At 38.0% G+C, this 17588-nt stretch overlaps 1 protein-coding gene across 1 annotated transcript in view; it reads left to right on the top strand.

Moving 5' to 3' along the window:
- LOC122808719 (transient receptor potential cation channel subfamily V member 5-like) overlaps positions 1 to 17588 on the top strand; it is a 917417-nt gene that overhangs the window by 549418 nt on the left and 350411 nt on the right. The gene's annotated exons all lie outside the window — the stretch shown is intronic.

Genomic DNA, 17588 nt, shown 5'->3' on the forward strand with positions numbered 1-17588 from the left:
ATTTCATGAGGTATTTAGGATTTCTATGGGGTAACCAACAAAGCAGGAATCTGCACAGCAAGAGCAACCAAGAACCAAAACAACGCACAGCTAAGGATAATAAAGAGCCAAGGTATAAAAGTAGTGTCACAAAACTCTAAAATTTATTAAGTTGTGTGCTTTCATCCATTTGATAAATCATGGACTTCTTCAGAACTAAAATAATGACTTAACTCATCCATTTAAATGCACACTAATTACACAAGCTATTCCAATTAAAGTGATAGCAGAAGCTAAAAAACTTTAAACTGTGTATTAGTAATTGTACCATATTTACATAAAAGTATAAACCAATAATTAATACCCATCATAAAATTCAAACAACCATCAAGAAACAGTCAAAGGAAAACTGAAAAATTGTTTTTCTTCCATAATAATATGTCAGTAATAGTTCGCTGACATAAATACCAAAAATCTACCTTTCTGAGACTTAAAGATATTAAAAACAACATAATTTCATTACAAATTAAAATAAAATTATACCCTGAGCTTAGCTGCCCTCATTTTTAAAACAGGATTGATTAACAAAATTGAATTAATTCCTGCTGGACTGTGTTTGTTAAGATGAAACTGCCACAGCAACTCCTTATATTGTAGGTGAGTTTCCCAAGCACCCCTTACCTTATTTACATATTCATTTCCACCCATTATCTCCTTTTCATCCCTTGTTTTCCTTTTTACTTCTTCCACATCCCTTCATAATAACCCAAAACAGGTGCATTGCTGCTTAAGAAAATAGAATGTTTCAGACCTAATCCCCTTTCTTCTTTTTATTTTATATTATTACTCTTTTAATAGGATTCAGTCTCAAACCCCATATAAAACTGAAGCATATGTTTAGCAATTCCTTTTATATTTTTCCTGAAAACATAGAAGTTCCCCGACATAAGCATGTTTCCCCAAAATGTATGCCTTTAGTATATATACCTTTTTACTATATGATAAATTAAAACGTTTCTACAATGCCAGTAATATTTTTATTTCTTATTGTTTAATTTTCCACTCAGTACGTTTTCATATTTCCCAGACTTAACCCATAATATATTCCTTTCTTTCCTGATGCAATGCATTCTATTCATCTTCATAATTTTACCAACTGCATTAATTTTTCCTTTATTCAATCTTATTCAATCTTAAACCAACATTTTTTAATAACTTTTCAGTTCTTATAATACTTTCATTCATCCATATCCTATTTTTTGCTGCAATTACCAAATCACCTGCATAGGTTAATAGGTGGTTACTAGGCCAATGGCACAAGACAGATATATTGGTATCTTAGTTTCCTTTCCCATCTTCCACACACTTATAAAAGTTTGAATAACTACATTCATTGCTGCAACAAAAATATACATACTTAAGTGACACTCTGCCTAACTCTCCTTCTTACCTTGATCTCTTTCCCCGTACATCCATTTACCATTACTTTCACCATGAATTTTCATAACAAGTTTTAACAACTTTCATCATGTTCTTACTTATTCCATAGGCTTCTAAAATTTCTCACATTGCCTCTTGACTTATCATATGCCTTCTCTATACCACACATAACCAATCATATCTCATTTTTTCTGTCAAGATCATACTTACTATTTCCTTTACTATGATTTCATTAACTTTTCTAAACCCTTTGCCACAAACACATTATCTCCTATTACTTTAATACTTTTTATATCCTTTTTTTTGCATTATTCTCATAAATATTTTCTAATTAGTATTCCCTCGAGCTATAGGTCTCCAGATTTTTATATCTTTCATTCCATCGTTTTTCCTACAAATTGTATCACCCCACTAAATATGTCTTCTACCACTATCACTTTATCTAAGCATTCTTTCTATACTTTACAGAAAACAACGTTTTTTTTTTATCTCCATTTACTTATAAAACTCATACTGCATTCTTCCACAGTAATCTCCTTTTCCAGTTCTTCCTTAGCACGATTAAATATGTTTAGATTTCTTACTCTCTATAATGTCTGCAGTAGCGTTGTCGCCTCACAGTAAGACACTGACCAGTTCAACTCTCAGCTAGAGTGTCTTCTGCATGGAGACATGCGTGAATGGGCGTACCTTCGTTGAAGGTTGTGCATTAGGGCTGGCAACTCAGCAAGTAAAAATCAACTGCCAATCATTAGCGGACCGGAGTTCCGCTGTGGCGACCCCTAACCGGGAAAAGCCAAAAGACACAACAACTCTCTATAACGTCTTTTGTCTCACTAATTTCAACACTTAACTTTATTATTCCTTTTCCTTCTTTTATTATCTCTTTATTCTCACCTGTTCTTGCCCACACAGGTATTTGATCAAATAACTCAGCAATTTCTGCACCTCCTTCTATTGTAACATCTAATATTTCAATTTCTTCATTTCTTATCAAAATCCCCATACCTGAATGTTCTTGATTTCCTACAGACCATGCAATCCTGTTTCACTACAAGGCCTCACTTCTTTCCCTTTTCTCTTTTTTAACATATATTGTATCTAATAAACATAAATTTCAGCTTTCAGCTTTTAACTTTTTACACCATTCAATTGCCATTAGCCTCCTCATATTCCTGATGTCATTTACAATACTTCTCACATTAACACTTAACATCTTTATATCATTCCTTTGCCTTCATTGCTTCTTTTGCTCAACTTGTATTTTTCTTTTCTTTCTTCATACCCTTCCTCTACTGCTTTTTCATTATTTTATGTTTGCCCTCCTCCTGTGTTGCAATCCCCCTCCTTCCTCACTGCAAAGTAGTTTATACATATTCTCTTTCTGAAAAATATCTTTTTTTTTTCAAATAGTTATCTCCATTTCTTCTGAATTTATGTTCTTCTTTTATATATTCTTCCACAACATTATCTAAGACATCTTTTTTGCCATTATTTTCAGTATTTTCTTTGATTATTCCTTTGTCCTGTATCATCGGACAAAAAAAATGCCCTTGAATATTACATTTACTATACTTTGGTTAACTAGTTATAGCTGTATGCATCCTCCCTCTGCATTGCTTGCATCTTCTTTTTCAAAGTCCTGTACTAAATGCCTTTCATCTAAAAAAAAAAAGGCTGGCCCCAATATTTCACAATCCCTCTCTTTCAAGAGACATTTATTACATTTTGAACATGCTGCATCCTTCCTTCTATCACATTTAATGTAATTAACATTTCCCACCCCACACCCCCAGTCCACACATTTCTTTAAAAAAAAAAATCCCTTTTTTATATCATGCACTTCTTTACCAACAGATAAGAAAAACAAATCATTTCAACAATGTCATTGTCACCAGTTCTGAACAGTACTTGCATTTTCTTTTTAAGTTGCAGTCCAAAATTAGAACATATATCTATAGTCTTTCAGTAGTACAGTCTCCTGTTCACCTTCCTACATTAGACATGATTTTTTGTAATAAAACAAATGTTTCAAAAGTGACTTCACAGAAGCTCTCAGTGCCCAAATGCATTAAAGTCAAAATTATATTATCCAAAACACTGTATATATATTAAACAAAAATCGGTCATTTTTTAATTCTTGCCACAAGCTTCTTGTGTTTGAGTTGTTTTATATTTTTTTTATAAATAAACACACTATTCTCTAAATCAGTGTTAAAACAATGTTAAAACAAAAAAGAGAACACAAATACGTTAAGCGCTTTTCGTTCAGGTTTTACCCGAACTTCTTCAGACAACCTACGTAAAAATCACCTAGGTACTAGCCACCTTTTCTGAAGTGAACACTTAATATTTACTTTCAACGAACTGGTTGTAGTTCTGCTTTAAACCAAGTTCGTACTTACTAGGGAAACTAGGCTGCCAGCTTGATTGGTTCACCTAAAGGAGGGAGTATTTAAACTGATGTGATTTTTACGTAGGTTGTCTGATTTAGAGAATAGTGTGTTTATTTATTAAACGAGTGGAAGTCTACTACCCTTGGTCCGTTGGGTATTGACTGTTTTTCTTGGTTTGTTGCTACCCGTTGGTGTTTATATTTTTTTTATGTTACCACAGCTGCTTGTCTTCCCATTCTTACAGCATCAGTATAAGAATGTTTTCATACCCTGTTTCTGATGTGTAACTTAAAACTAGTTCTTGCATTAACTGAGCACACACTCCAGTGTTTTATTCTCCTCTATCTCCAAAATCCATTGCTTTTCCTGTGGCCACTGTCAATTCTTTTGCTTCCAAAACCTGATCAGCTACTTCATTCCAGCTTGCTTCTGCTCAATTTTCTGGCTCACTTTGCTCCATCAAATTGAATAACTTCTGTGTTGGTAATGCACCTCCTTCTAACTCCATTGCAATAACTTCCTCAGTTTTAATAGTTTCAGTTACCTATTGATTTGCTTTTCCAAAATACACACTGTTCCATCTTGCATGGCGTCCTCCATCTTGGATTTCTCACAACCATGTCAGCAGCAGTCACCTAGTGGTTGTGATACAAGTGGAATTTCCTTGGTTTCCCTGCCAAATTTAACCCAATCAGCATAAATTTCACTTCTGGTTACACCTAAAAATAGGCAATATGTCTAGTGATTCTAACCATGTCAACAAAAAAACAGAAACAACCAACCCATCAAATAAATAACTGTGCAAAACATGATACTGAGTTGAAAGGATGCCAAAAGGTACCACCACAAAAAAGATATCCAGCAACAAAAATACCAACTCTGAATACACCATTGGTGAGACAAACAGTAGACCAAGATTTGTACTGAGGAAAGCACAGTTACAATGAAACTGGTCTACTGTTTGTCTCACCAAGTGTGTATTCACAGGGTTTACTAAAATACTGTTACTTTGATATTCCTGATGGTATTTTTGTTGCTGGATATCATTTTTTTGTGGTGATCATAGATGCTATACCATGATTTTGTACAGAGATAGCAACTACCCACTGTGATATACTTTGTAACGTGCCTCATTCTGTGTTCATGTGCTCAAAGCCACAGACACAGGTACAGCCTCCATAAATGGAACAATAGTCAGGGCTCCTGTCCTTCCCTCCGGGATGTTGACTATCACATGGTGTCTCCATCCACAGGAAGTCAACTGTTCCATAACATGATCTGCAGCATATGTGCCTCTGAAGATAACACCCGCACAAGCCACAGCCAGATAAAATCCATTATGTTCTGTTCATGGATGCTGTCCATAACACATTACTATTAAGGCAAGTGATAAGTCAGAACTTTAATTGCAGAGCTTGGAAATCCTTCCACGTTTCTGCAGATTATTCCATTTTGGAGATCTACCCACTGGATACCGTTGCTTTCTTTTTCTTTACTGCAATCTCACCCTCTCAATTTTTTTCTAAAAGCATGATATTTCTTTTCAAAAGGAAACCAGTGTTTGCTGGTAACTATAGAACCACCATTGAAATAAGATGATGGCCACTGACTCCCGGTTTGTGATGGATTATGTGTTCTTGAAGAATTTTATTTCATTGCCAGAGGATCTCTGGCCATTTCACTTAGTTTTACTCCTCCCCAGAATTCACTATTGTTTCTCTGAAATTGACCTGTCAGAGTTCGTTACTTACAAGCCGCTGTGCAGATTTTGTTTTTAAATCTTGTTTCATATTTTTCTTATTTCAGCTAGAAAAATAACCTAATTGTTTGCATTTGTCAAAGCTATAAGACAGTGAATGAATGCTTCCCTCACTCACTCACTGGCCTATAATATGTATCAACTGTAGTGAAAAATTTGTAAAAGAAATAATATGATATTTTACAGAAAACCAAAATTCTGTACATAGAAACAGCACAATTGTGTACAGGTAGGAAACAGAGAAATAAATCTTTAAACAAGACTTTGTTTGCATGGACTGGATATTGGTTAGACAGATGTCTAGAACAGTTTTTTGTTATGAGGTAAAAGTGACATTTACATGTTGTTATTTAATTTAGATGGCTTTTGTCAGGAACTTAGACCACATCTTTAACGAAGGGCAGGGAGGATAAAAAACTGTGTACCTGTTTTCAGTGAGCTTTTAAATAGTGTGGATACATCACAGCATTTTTCCAAAAGAAGCGGTACTAGACCACATCCTGTTCTGAATCTCACCCTGTTACATTCGCTGCAATGGATAGGTAACTACTGATGCTGAAGAACTGCATGGCTGTTTCCTGTTTCTCTCACTCAAGTGTGAAGTGTGGACAGTCATTTATATACAGTGAGAAGGTTTAAAAAACATTGTGGTCCTCATGAGGTTAAGTTGGTGCCCAGAATTTAATAAGCTTTAGTAGATATACGTAGGGAAGGATGAATGTCATTCTTTGTGCATGCAAGAATGGCACAATTATTGGTATATCACATGACAGTGACCACTCTTTGGAAAGTTTCATCACAGAATGGAAAAAGCAAAGATGGAAGATCATTCTATTCATTTTGCATTCCTAATACTTCAAGTGAGAAAGTGGACTTGGTTAGGATGGCGTCAAGGAAGATGGAAAACAAGACTAAAGCAATTAGACACAGTTGCTTGATCCCAGAGTAGAAGTCAAATGTCTGTTACTTTTACCCATTTCTTGTAATGTTGGTAGTCTTATGGTCACTCTAAAACTCAGGACCTTAATGTGACAGGTAGGATATCCAATTATGTCGTGTAAATTCTAAAACACTTCATTCTGATGTAACCAAAAGCCTTTGTCAACTTAGTGAAAACCACATGCAGGTCCAGATATAGTTATCATCACTTTTCTAGGATGTGTTGCTCCATGACATGGGCTGAATCTACAGTGGGGTTCAGGTAGCGTTTGTGTAGAGGTGGAAGTACATAATGTAAAACAATAAAAGTGAAGATTTTTCCTACAGTAGAAAGTATGGCAGTGCCTTTGTATATTTCACCATTTGATTAGTCTTCCTTCTTGAATATGATAGTGGGAGTTGGGAGTTCGTATAATGCTTAAGGTTTTTACCTCACTGATTAGAGGTGCTGGGTTTGATCCAGACTAAGGGAAATTGGCTAGGTTTAAAATGATCTACAAGGGCAACACTACTACTTACCTATGTCAGCTCTTCATGATTTTCCACATCATTTCAAATTCAGAGAAAGACTTTTTCGTAGCTTGAAAGTTCCTCATTTTTAGGCTTAAAGATCTGGTGTTGATTCATACATATAGCACTTACTGTTTGTGGCTAATACATTGAAAAATATGTATAAAACAAGTCATTACTTAATAAGAGCACATCAAGGTTTTAGATGCATTATAATTCTGTACACCTAATAGGCAGCAAGTATGCATTTTAAATGCAAATAAGCTTCAGAGCTACACTGCAAGAATAACAATATTAGAACTATTCAGAGATAACTTCACTATTTATCACAACTGTTATGCAAAATTGTGTTAAACAGTAATTACAAAGTTGTACTAATATGACAGAGACTACTATGTCACTGCATTTTTTTGGCCCTGACTCTTCAACTGATCGCTGAATGCCAGAACACCCAGTTGCTCCAAGCCCCCTCTCCAGATAGGGCTGCTGACAGGGAGGAAGTGATGAATGGGGAGGAGAAGTTGGCATTCACTCGTTACTACCCTCTAGGTGGGACTGGACAGCTGGGTGAGAGTTAACACTGGAAAGTAACGAATGGTGGTAGTGGAATAAAGCTTACAATATAGATATATAGATATATATATATATATATATATATATATATATATATATATATATATATACCATTTATACTATGATCTTTCCCAGTTCTAAGTCCTACGCAGGCAATGGAGAGTACCTGGAGCATGAGCTCATAGCTCTCATCATCTCTTCTTTTTGGAAGAACGCTCCAGTTTCAGCCTCCAGAAATCAGTAGCTCCAGTGCTCAGCTTTGAGTGAGACATTTCCATTCTCCACCCATTCATTGGCTCAGTTTTTGTATCAATGATGGAGTTGCCAAAGGGTCCAATAACAGCCACTTTTAGATGTCTTGCAGCATTCAATCAGCTTAAGTGAGCTGTTTCCATTTCTGTCAGATGGTAAATGGAAGAAAATTTCAGGCTCTTCATACTAAAATATTTGATTTTGAGATGCTGGAATTTGTACCAATGACTGCTTCTCTTTTGGGATGGTGAATACTGTAAGCCAGGATAAGGTGGAATTTCTGTTGGGTTTTTTTGCTGATGCTGCCTAAAAGCTTGGTGTCTGTGACTGTTGGTATCCACTGTTGGTACTCTTCTTCAGGTGGGCAATACTGTGAGCTGGGATAAATGGAGATTGTTGCAGTTTGTTCCACTCTAGCTGCTTACTGCTATTGTTGAGATGATGTGGACACTAGGAACAGATAGACAAGCATTGCATTAGCTGGTTCACTGACTGTTTCCCCAGCTGATGTTAGCAAAACGTTCAAGAGCAGGAGATTCTTCTGTATTTTTGTATCTGTAAGTCATATGTGTTCATCCATCTGCATTTGTCTGGTTGCCTGGATTGTCGATAGTGTCTTTTGTTATGTGTGACCATAGAAGAAAGATGCTGATCTCTGCTTTGAAAGCAAATGCATTTAATTTTTTTTTTGGGGGGGTGATTACTAAATCCCACATTTGGACGGTGCAGTGGTTTACATTGTCACCTCAAAGCAAGAGTTTCTCCATTTCGATTCTTGGCTGGGGTGCCTTTTGTGCAGAGTCTGCATGTCCTTCCTGTATTAGTATGGGTTTCATCTGGGAGCTCCAGTTTCCTCCAACATTTCAAAGACATGCATCTGGAGTGTTTCTCTCAGGGGCTCTGCTGAAAAATGGCTCCTACCAAGTCAGACTTTCCTGGTAAACAAATGTTAAATAAATAAATAAATAAAAATAAATGGCAATGTTTTAAAAAGCCCACATGCTATACTACAAGTCTGATTGCTGGCTGAGCTTTTGAGCACAAATATTAACTGGTGAATTTTGACTTATTGCCTGGTGTGTTTGCATAACGTAAACATTTCACAATGTCACAGCTCCAATAGACAAATAACCAGCATGGTTTCCCTATCCATCTCTCCTGTTAGTACCTTCATATTCGCAGGCAACTAAACAAACTCAGGTCACCCAGGCTCTAGTTAGTGCTTCATCTTGCTATACCACCAAGTGGATACAGTGTGTTTTTGAAGCATTAACACTTCATGCCTGAGGCACTCTTTGAGTTGAGTTGAGGGGCACCAGGTTTGGGGAACTGCCCAGGGCACATTATGACCAAGCTATGGCTCCACACACACACACGCACATAAACACATACACACACACACACACACACACACACAACATATATATATATATATATATATATATATATATATATATATATAAGAAACATGAATATAAAGTCTTCTATGTTGAGCCATGTTCTTATAATTTTGTCCTATGCTAGTGATATTAATAGGATCCAACATATTGTCAAGAAAAATTGGCCTATTTTACTTACGGATGTTGACACTACAGCCATTGTTGGATGTAGACCTAAATTTGTGTATAAAAATAAGAGAAATCTGAAACAATCTTTATAGGTTCATAGGTTCATAGGTTCATACTAGGCTATCTGCCCTAGGGCATTTATAAGCCTAGCCAGAGTGTGTTTGGCTTTTTTACCCATTTTTTAATTAATTTTGCTATGCCTTTTTTGAGTTAGTATACTGTGCTCTGTCAACACAGACAACAGTGAGATATAGGGGTAACCTACGATCTCCATCCACACTCATCAAGATTCCTCTTGAAGAGAGTCATGGGACTCTGCCTACCCCTGCTCTGGATTTTTATTCCAGTTGAGCCAGACCTCTGGGAGTTATGAATCTGTCCCTCCATTTCCCCTATTTATTTCAGTGCTGGGGTTTTCACGTTCAGTCTCGGCAGCATTTCTTTCGGTGGATTTTCTCATGTGAGGTGCATCCATTCCATTAATGACCATTTGGACATGGCTTATAGGCACAGAGCAGAGTATGCCACTGAGTAGAGCTGGAGCCCTGTTGGAGTTTGGTAGTTTTCAGTAGCAGCAGCATATGGCATCTGTTTGAGCCCTTTGATGTCTTGGTGAGGGTACTTTTGGGTCTTTCGCTGCAGCAGTGGTAATGTCTGGTAAGGTACATCCTAAAAGGGGCGGCCTGATGAGGGCCTGCCTGATGAGGGATCCTGATCTAGGCACGAATCCCTTCATGATTAGGTGATCTGGTGGGCATGATTGTGTGGGCTATAAAAATGTTTTCTAACCACTTTGTTCTTTGGCTGTCAAATGAGTCCCTGGTCCCCAGGTGGTCCCCAGGTTCCTAATGTTTTCTTCTGTTCTTTGATGTACTAATTTGTGGGGGGTTTGTTTTTTAATGTTTTGCCAAATACACTTTTGCCATTTTGGCATTTTGCTCTGGGGCTTGCGTCTGTTGGCTCTTGTTGTCTGGCGCTTGTTTGTTGAGTGTTTTGATGAGGTGTGTCGAGGATGCTTGTGTCCCAGTTTGCAGTCATCTGGTCACTTGGTCAGTCACAGTCCAGTCCTTGTTCCTGTACTTCGAGATACCCCAACAAGAGAGTCCCAGGGACTGAGCCTTGGCCAGTGCCACTCTTGGTAGGTTTGGTTTGGAGACATGGCTCCACTAATTTAACCATGTAGACATGGTCCTTGAGACAGTTTGCATGTAGGTTCTAGACATAGGGGGGTATATTTAAGCTTTGTGTGAGCTTATCTATGGTATTGCGTGGGGTGTGTTATTATGTTTGGCTGTTTGGTTGACCTTCCCTCGGCTGTGGGCCTTCCACCCTTCCATCCAAAATGGCTGTGTCAAAGTAATCAACCAGGTTTAAGAGGCAGGGCAGGATCTGCCCAAAGCCAAATTGGGTAGAGGTAGGATCCAGGTCCGGGTATCCCAATTATATCATTCCATATGAGATCCCCTTTCCATGGCGTTCCATAGTAAGCAGCCAAGAGGATGGTGGCGCTTCCAGGGGCATAGTTTCCAGGATCCGTGGAGGCACCACCTCACTGTTGCTGTTGACACTTTTATGCTGTCGCTTTTTTTAGGGCTATATGTAGTAGTAAGTTTTAGATTAGTGGTAAGTTTTATGTTTGGGTTTAGCTCTTCTTGACTTCAATGTTTCATGCTGGCGTGTTTTTGCTTTGGAGATTTGCGCCTGCTTTTTTGCTGCTGAGAGCTTTGGGGGGCTCACACTGTTGGGATAGATATTTTGCCTCTTGGGTCAGGTTAGATTGTGTTGTTGGCCAGGGATTTGGGCATGTTGGTGGTGCTGGTTGTGTTTTTGGTTTTTGGGGATGTCATGAGCATTCTGGGATTTTGGACCCAGGTTCCTAGAATCTAGTGTAATAGAATGTGTCTTGACTGTCCAATTATTTGTTTGTTTATGGGTTCCTTAGTTTTTCGGAGTGCCTGATTTTTTTGTGATTTATGAGTGGTGTCCTCTTTCATTTTTATGATTTTTGCTCATTGGGATCCACCAGACAGGGCGCCTATCTTTGGAGTTTTTTCTGGATGGTTTATTTGGGATTCTCCTTCTCCATGCAGATTGATATTGTTTCTAGGTTTGGTGGTTTTGGGATAGTGCAGATGATTGATTCTTGGTTTCAGGAGGGATGTTGGCTTTGGGGTTTCTAAAGGATTTTTTTTCCATGTTTAATTTAGGTTTTTGCTTTATCCGCCGATTTTTCAGGGCAGGGGTGGTTTTGGATGGCGGGAGGGGTTTTTAGTGTCTGAATCAGTTTAGGTTGAGTGAGGATGAAGTGGGGGTTTGATCAGGTGTTGGTATGGGTTAGAGTCTGAGGTGATAGTGGGGTCTGAATCAGGTCTGGTATGGTTGGTGGTCTGGAGTCAAACATAGTTTCCCTGGGTTGGGAGAGTTGGAGATAGGTTCTCCAGCTTTCTAGTTTGATTGAGTAAGGTTCCTTTGGGTGAGGTGTTGGAGTGTTGTAATCTGGTGTTTGGAAGGCAAGGAGCTTGAGTGTCTCATAATGGTGTTTGAGTGGTTTTGGTATTTTTGGGAAGGAGTGTTTGGGTAGCAGGCTGGATAAGGAATTTTTTTGTTTCTGAGACAGGGCATATTTCCCATTATAATATGCCCAGACCTAATTTAGGATTTACAGGAGGCACCCATAAATGTGGAAAAATGTGCCCAGTGCCAATACATAGATGAATCCAGATTCTTTAGGCACCCGGATACTGGACGCCTATGAAAACTGAGAAGTCAGGCTAATTGTGATACAAAAAATGTGGTGTATTTTGCTCATTGTACACAATGTTTCAGGTTTTATACAGGGAAAACAAATCAACGTCTTAGAGAGTGCATCAGAGATCATGTTTATTGTACTATGAAGGGACTAGAACATAGTGCCCTAGCTAAGCATACATTGAAGGAAGGAGCACAACATATATTTTGTTTCAGGTTTTACATGTTGTTATAGAAAATGCTAGACAAGGTGATTCAATTAACATCATGGAGACAGTGGAACTCCAGTGGATCTTGAGACTTGGTTCTCATAGAGGTCATGGATTGAATGACAGTGTTCCCCTTAAACCTGTTTTAAAATCTAGAAGGGTCAATAAACATAAACACAAGAAATGTTAGTGCCTATTATTCATAGTTATATATATATATATATTTAATATATTCATTACCTATGCTATATGTTCTTATTCATTGTTTTATACCTTAATATGTGCATTTAGGATGAATTTACATATATTCTTAATGAATGCGCATTTTTTTATGAATGTACATACGTATATATTTTTTATGTATCTGTGGTTTTAAATTTGGAATTGTTAATTATTCAGTGAGAATTCTTTGCAAAGTGATTGGCTGTTAGATTTTTAAATTACTATTTAAGATGTGTACGAAGTTTTGCTCTCTTGGTCTGTTGAAGCAGTATTGATTTACTGTGAAAGTGCTTACCATTCTAATAAACTTGGATTTTGTTTTATAATAGCTGATACTAGAATTTGTGGTTTTTCGTCTGCCTGAGTGTTTTGTATATAGATATATATATATATATATATATATATATATATATATACACATGTGTGTTACACACATACACACACACACACACGCACACACACACACAAATACACTGGAAAAAAAGCAGAATCCATTGCTTCATTTCATCTGCAGTTTTATTGCTGCTGTTTTTATTGCTTAGCATCTAAGTAGATGGGAACCATTTCTTTTTGTGAAGCACATTACTCTTAGTGTCATTTGTATCAATTCTAATAGTTGAAGACAACTTTTAGTGAAAATAAAGAAAGCTTTTTTGGGGGAGCTGGGGGGAGGGAAGCTACCCACTCCCATGTTTTGGGGGGACTCAACACCTTCCAACTTACATATAAACTCTATTGTCAAATAACAGTGTAGAAAAGTACATCCTCAATAACTGCTGAAATGGATTAGTATTTTCACAAACTGTACTCAGATGAAAAACATTTGGCAGATCAACTGGCTCCCAAACTGATGTACTTTCACGCAAGCGAGGGAGATACTGACTTTAATGGTACAGGAGTACATTCTTTTATATCAATTACACAACATGAAACCAAAATGAGATACAAATGACAAATAGATTGCATGACTTGGTAATGAATGAATTGCAACTGATTTGTCAGCTCCTTCATATGGATTTTCCAGAATGTTTGTTCAATGTGAATATTTCTTAACTAGGTGCTGTCTTGTGCAACTACGCAAACATATACATACAAATACATTACTCACAGATAGACAAACACATATACACACACACACACACACACACACACACACACACACACACACACACACACACACACACACACACACACACACACACGCACGCATACACACATTCTGATATACCCCTTCTCAACATTAATGACATTTATTTATTTCATTTATTTATGTTTTGATATTTGTCTACCAGGAAAGTCTGACTGGGAACATGTGCCCTTTTTCAGCAGAAGCTCAGGGAGAAAAGTTCCAAGATAACAAATTTAATGCAATTAATATTTGTAATAGCACATTTTATAATGCAATGTTTCAGTGAACACATAACATAGTAGTCAGTATAATAAAATTTGTATTGATATTGACAAACATTAACATACAAGCATTTATTGAAAATTTACAAATAGAAGAATAGTGTACAAGATAGGTAGGAGTAATTTAAGAAATACATTACAGTAAAGGTGATAAAGGATAATGAGGGAAACATACTCACAAGCGAGGAGAGTGTGTTGAGGAGATGGAAAGAGTTCTTTGAGGGGTTGATGAATGAAGAGAATGAGAGGGAGAGAAGGTTGGATGATGTAGGGATAGTAAATCATGAAGTACAATGGATTAGCAAGGAGGAAGTAAGGATAGCTATGAAGAGAATGAAGAATGGAAAGGCTGTTGGCCCAGATGACATACCTGTAGAAGCATGGAGGTGTTGAGGCGAAATGGCAGTGGAGTTTTTAACCAGATTTTTTAATGAAATCTTGGAAAGTGAGAGGATGCCTGAGGAATGGAGAAAAAGTGTTTTGGTACCGATTTTTAAGAATAAGGGTGATGTGCAGAGCTGTAGTAACTACAGAGGGATTAAATTGATCAGTCACTGCATGAAGTTATGGGAAAGAGTAGTGGAAGCAAGGTTAAGAAGGGACGTGATGATTAGTGATCAGCAGTATGGTTTCATGCCGGGAAAGAGCACTACAGATGTGATCTTTGCTCTGAGAGTGTTGATGGAGAAGTACAGAGAATGTCAGAAGGAGTTGCATTGTGTTTTTGTAGACTTAGAGAAAGCATATGACAGGGTGCCTAGAGAGGAGTTGTGGTATTGTATGAGGAAGTCAGGAGTGTCAGAAAAGTATGTAAGAGTGGTACAGGATATGTACAAGGGTAGTGTGACAGTGGTGAGGTCTGCAGTGGGAGTGACGGATGCATTTAAGATGGAGGTGGGGTCACATCAAGGATCAGCTCTGAGCCCTTTCTTATTTGCAATGGTGATGGACATGTTGACAGACGAGATCAGACAGGAGTCCCCGTGGACTGAGATGTTTGCAGATGACATTGTGATCTGTAGTGAGAGTAGGGAACAGGTGGAGGAGACCCTGAAGAGATGGAGATATGCTCTAGAGAGAAGAGGAATGAAGGTCAGCAGGACTAAGACAGAATATATGTGTGTGAATGAGAGGGAAGATAGAGGAATGGTGAGGATGCAAGGAGTAGAGGTGGCAAAGGTGGATGAGTTTAAATACTTGGGGTCAATAGTTCAGAGTAACGGTGAGTGTGGAAGAGAGGTGAAGAAGAGAGTACAGGCAGGATGGAGTGGGTGGAGAAGAGTGTCAGGAGTGATTTGTGACAGACGAGTACCTGTAACAGTGAAAGGGAAGGTCTACAAGAGGGTAGTGAGACCAGCTAAGTTATATGGGTTGGAGACAGTGGCATTGACAAAAAGGCAGAAGTTTGAGCTGGATGTGGCAGAATTAAAGATGTTAAGATTTGCACTGGGTGTGACGAGGGTGCACAGGATTAGGAATAAGTATATTAGAGGGTCAGCCCAGGTAGAAAGGTTTGGAGACAAAGCCAGAGAGGCATGATTATGTTGATTTGGACATGTGCTGAGGATGGATGCTGAGTATATTGGGAAAAAGATGCTAAGGATGAAGCTACCAGGTAACAGGAAAAGAGGAAGGCCTAAGATAAGGTTTATGGATGTGGTGAGAGAGGACATGCAGGTGGTTGGTGTGACAGAGCAAGACGCAGAGGACAGGAAGAAATGGAAACAGGTGATCTGCTGTGGCAACCCTTAACGGGGACAGCCGAAAGAAGATGATGATTACAGTGAGGTATTAAGAGGGGATAAGCAAGTTTAAGTGTTAATGGAGAAATAGCAAAAGAATGGTAATTTGGTTGTGCTAATTAGAAGTAGGTATAGTAGTTTAAGTACAGCAATAAAGTGAGGTAATAGATGGGAATAAGCCAGTTAAGTGATTTAGTGCTTTAAAGGGAGGTGTAAGGAAGGTGATGCAGGATGTTAGGAGAAGCTGTGTCCCAGATGAGGAACAGGGACATTGTCAGGAGAGAGAGAGGAAGTCTTCTAACAATGGTTTGAAAAGACGAAGGTGGTAGATAGATTATTGGAAGAGAGAGTGACCCCAGCAATCCTTTCTGGTTTGTAAAAGTAACCAATTGTTTATCGTTTAACCAATGGGGAAGGTTTGGTAGATAGAATTGGAGTATTGGGCTAATTGCTGAGCAGGCAAATGGGGTATATATGACTTTGTGGGCAGAGATGAGCTGGGTATAAGATAGGTGGTGAGGACGTTTGAGCCATTTAAGCATTTAGTACTAAAAAAGTGATGAGTCTGATAAGGTTTTTTGCAAGCAAATCTGGCAACTTTGTTGTAGCATTGTTCAAGTTTAGAACTAAGTGAGGCTTGTAGGTTGGTCATGATAGGGGCTCTTCACAGGAGAGAGGGTAAGAGGTGAGTGGTAGCTAGAGTTACCTTGGCAGAGTTTGTAAGGTATTCCTTTAGTCTGTTAAAATTACCTAGTTTTGTTGGCACTGTTCTGGATATGTAGATCAAATTTAAGATTGTAATCCATTGCCATGCCAAGTAGTTTTGTATGTGAAGTAATTTCAATCAGGTCTATATTAAATTATCAAAAGCTCCCATGAATGAATGGCATTTCATCAAAAATGCCATTCATCAATTTCTGCTCTTGTGGGGAGCTGTGCCGCCCACCCAACCCCCTCCCCCCACTAATTATATATACGAACTCTGAGATCGCACTACAGTGAGGAAAGGGTAAATTTTCTGTTCCTCCCTGTATCACGATCTCACTATTAACAGTTCAGTGAACAGCATGTTCGATGTAAGAGCACTGAAAATGTCATTTACTGAACAGTCTTTTCGATAATATAATAGGGACCCACTTCAGTCATGGTATTATTAAAGGAAGAAATTTTAAAGTTGTTTTTTTTTTCATGGACATTGGATTTTGGAAAAAAAGTAATTTAGTTTTTTGGGCATTTAGTAGCAATGGAGTTAAAGGCTTCTTGAGGAATTCTCTGAATTACTGAATTCTGAATGCTGAACTCTGAGTTTCATTATTACATTATAGGCAGAAAGTCTACATCACTATGCGGCTCCTCTTTTTACAGCACTCTCTATCCCACTGCCCGCCATAGTCTTTAACCAAAGGGTGTATCGTGAGCATTACTGTTTGCCATTATCACCTGTTCATGTCCTGAAACCACTCGTCTTGCAGTCAGAGGGCATGCCTGATCTTGATCTGCTGTGTCCCACCCTTTATGTCTGCTGTATAATGTACGCAGCACTCATTTCACCATCCATTTCACTGTGCAGTACACTGAGCATGCATAATTCTGGTAATGAATCACATGTCTTCTTGTACTATAAATGATGATCCATCTGCACTGTATGTTATTCACAGTGCAAGGGCATCTATGAATCTAGTCACCCAGATGGCAATTTTTTTGTTTAGTTTTGCAGCTTTTTTGTTCTTGTCTTGTTTATGAAAAATTATATTTTTGCTTCATTTACAAGGTATTTCAGGAGAGATATGAGAGTGCCATCTGTTAAAGAAGAATATGTAAGAGTGCCTGCTTCATCTATC

Source organism: Protopterus annectens, chromosome 8.part0, assembly GCF_019279795.1.
Source record: "Protopterus annectens isolate FY-2018-M chromosome 8.part0, PAN1.0, whole genome shotgun sequence".
Lineage (NCBI taxonomy): Eukaryota > Metazoa > Chordata > Ceratodontiformes > Protopteridae > Protopterus > Protopterus annectens.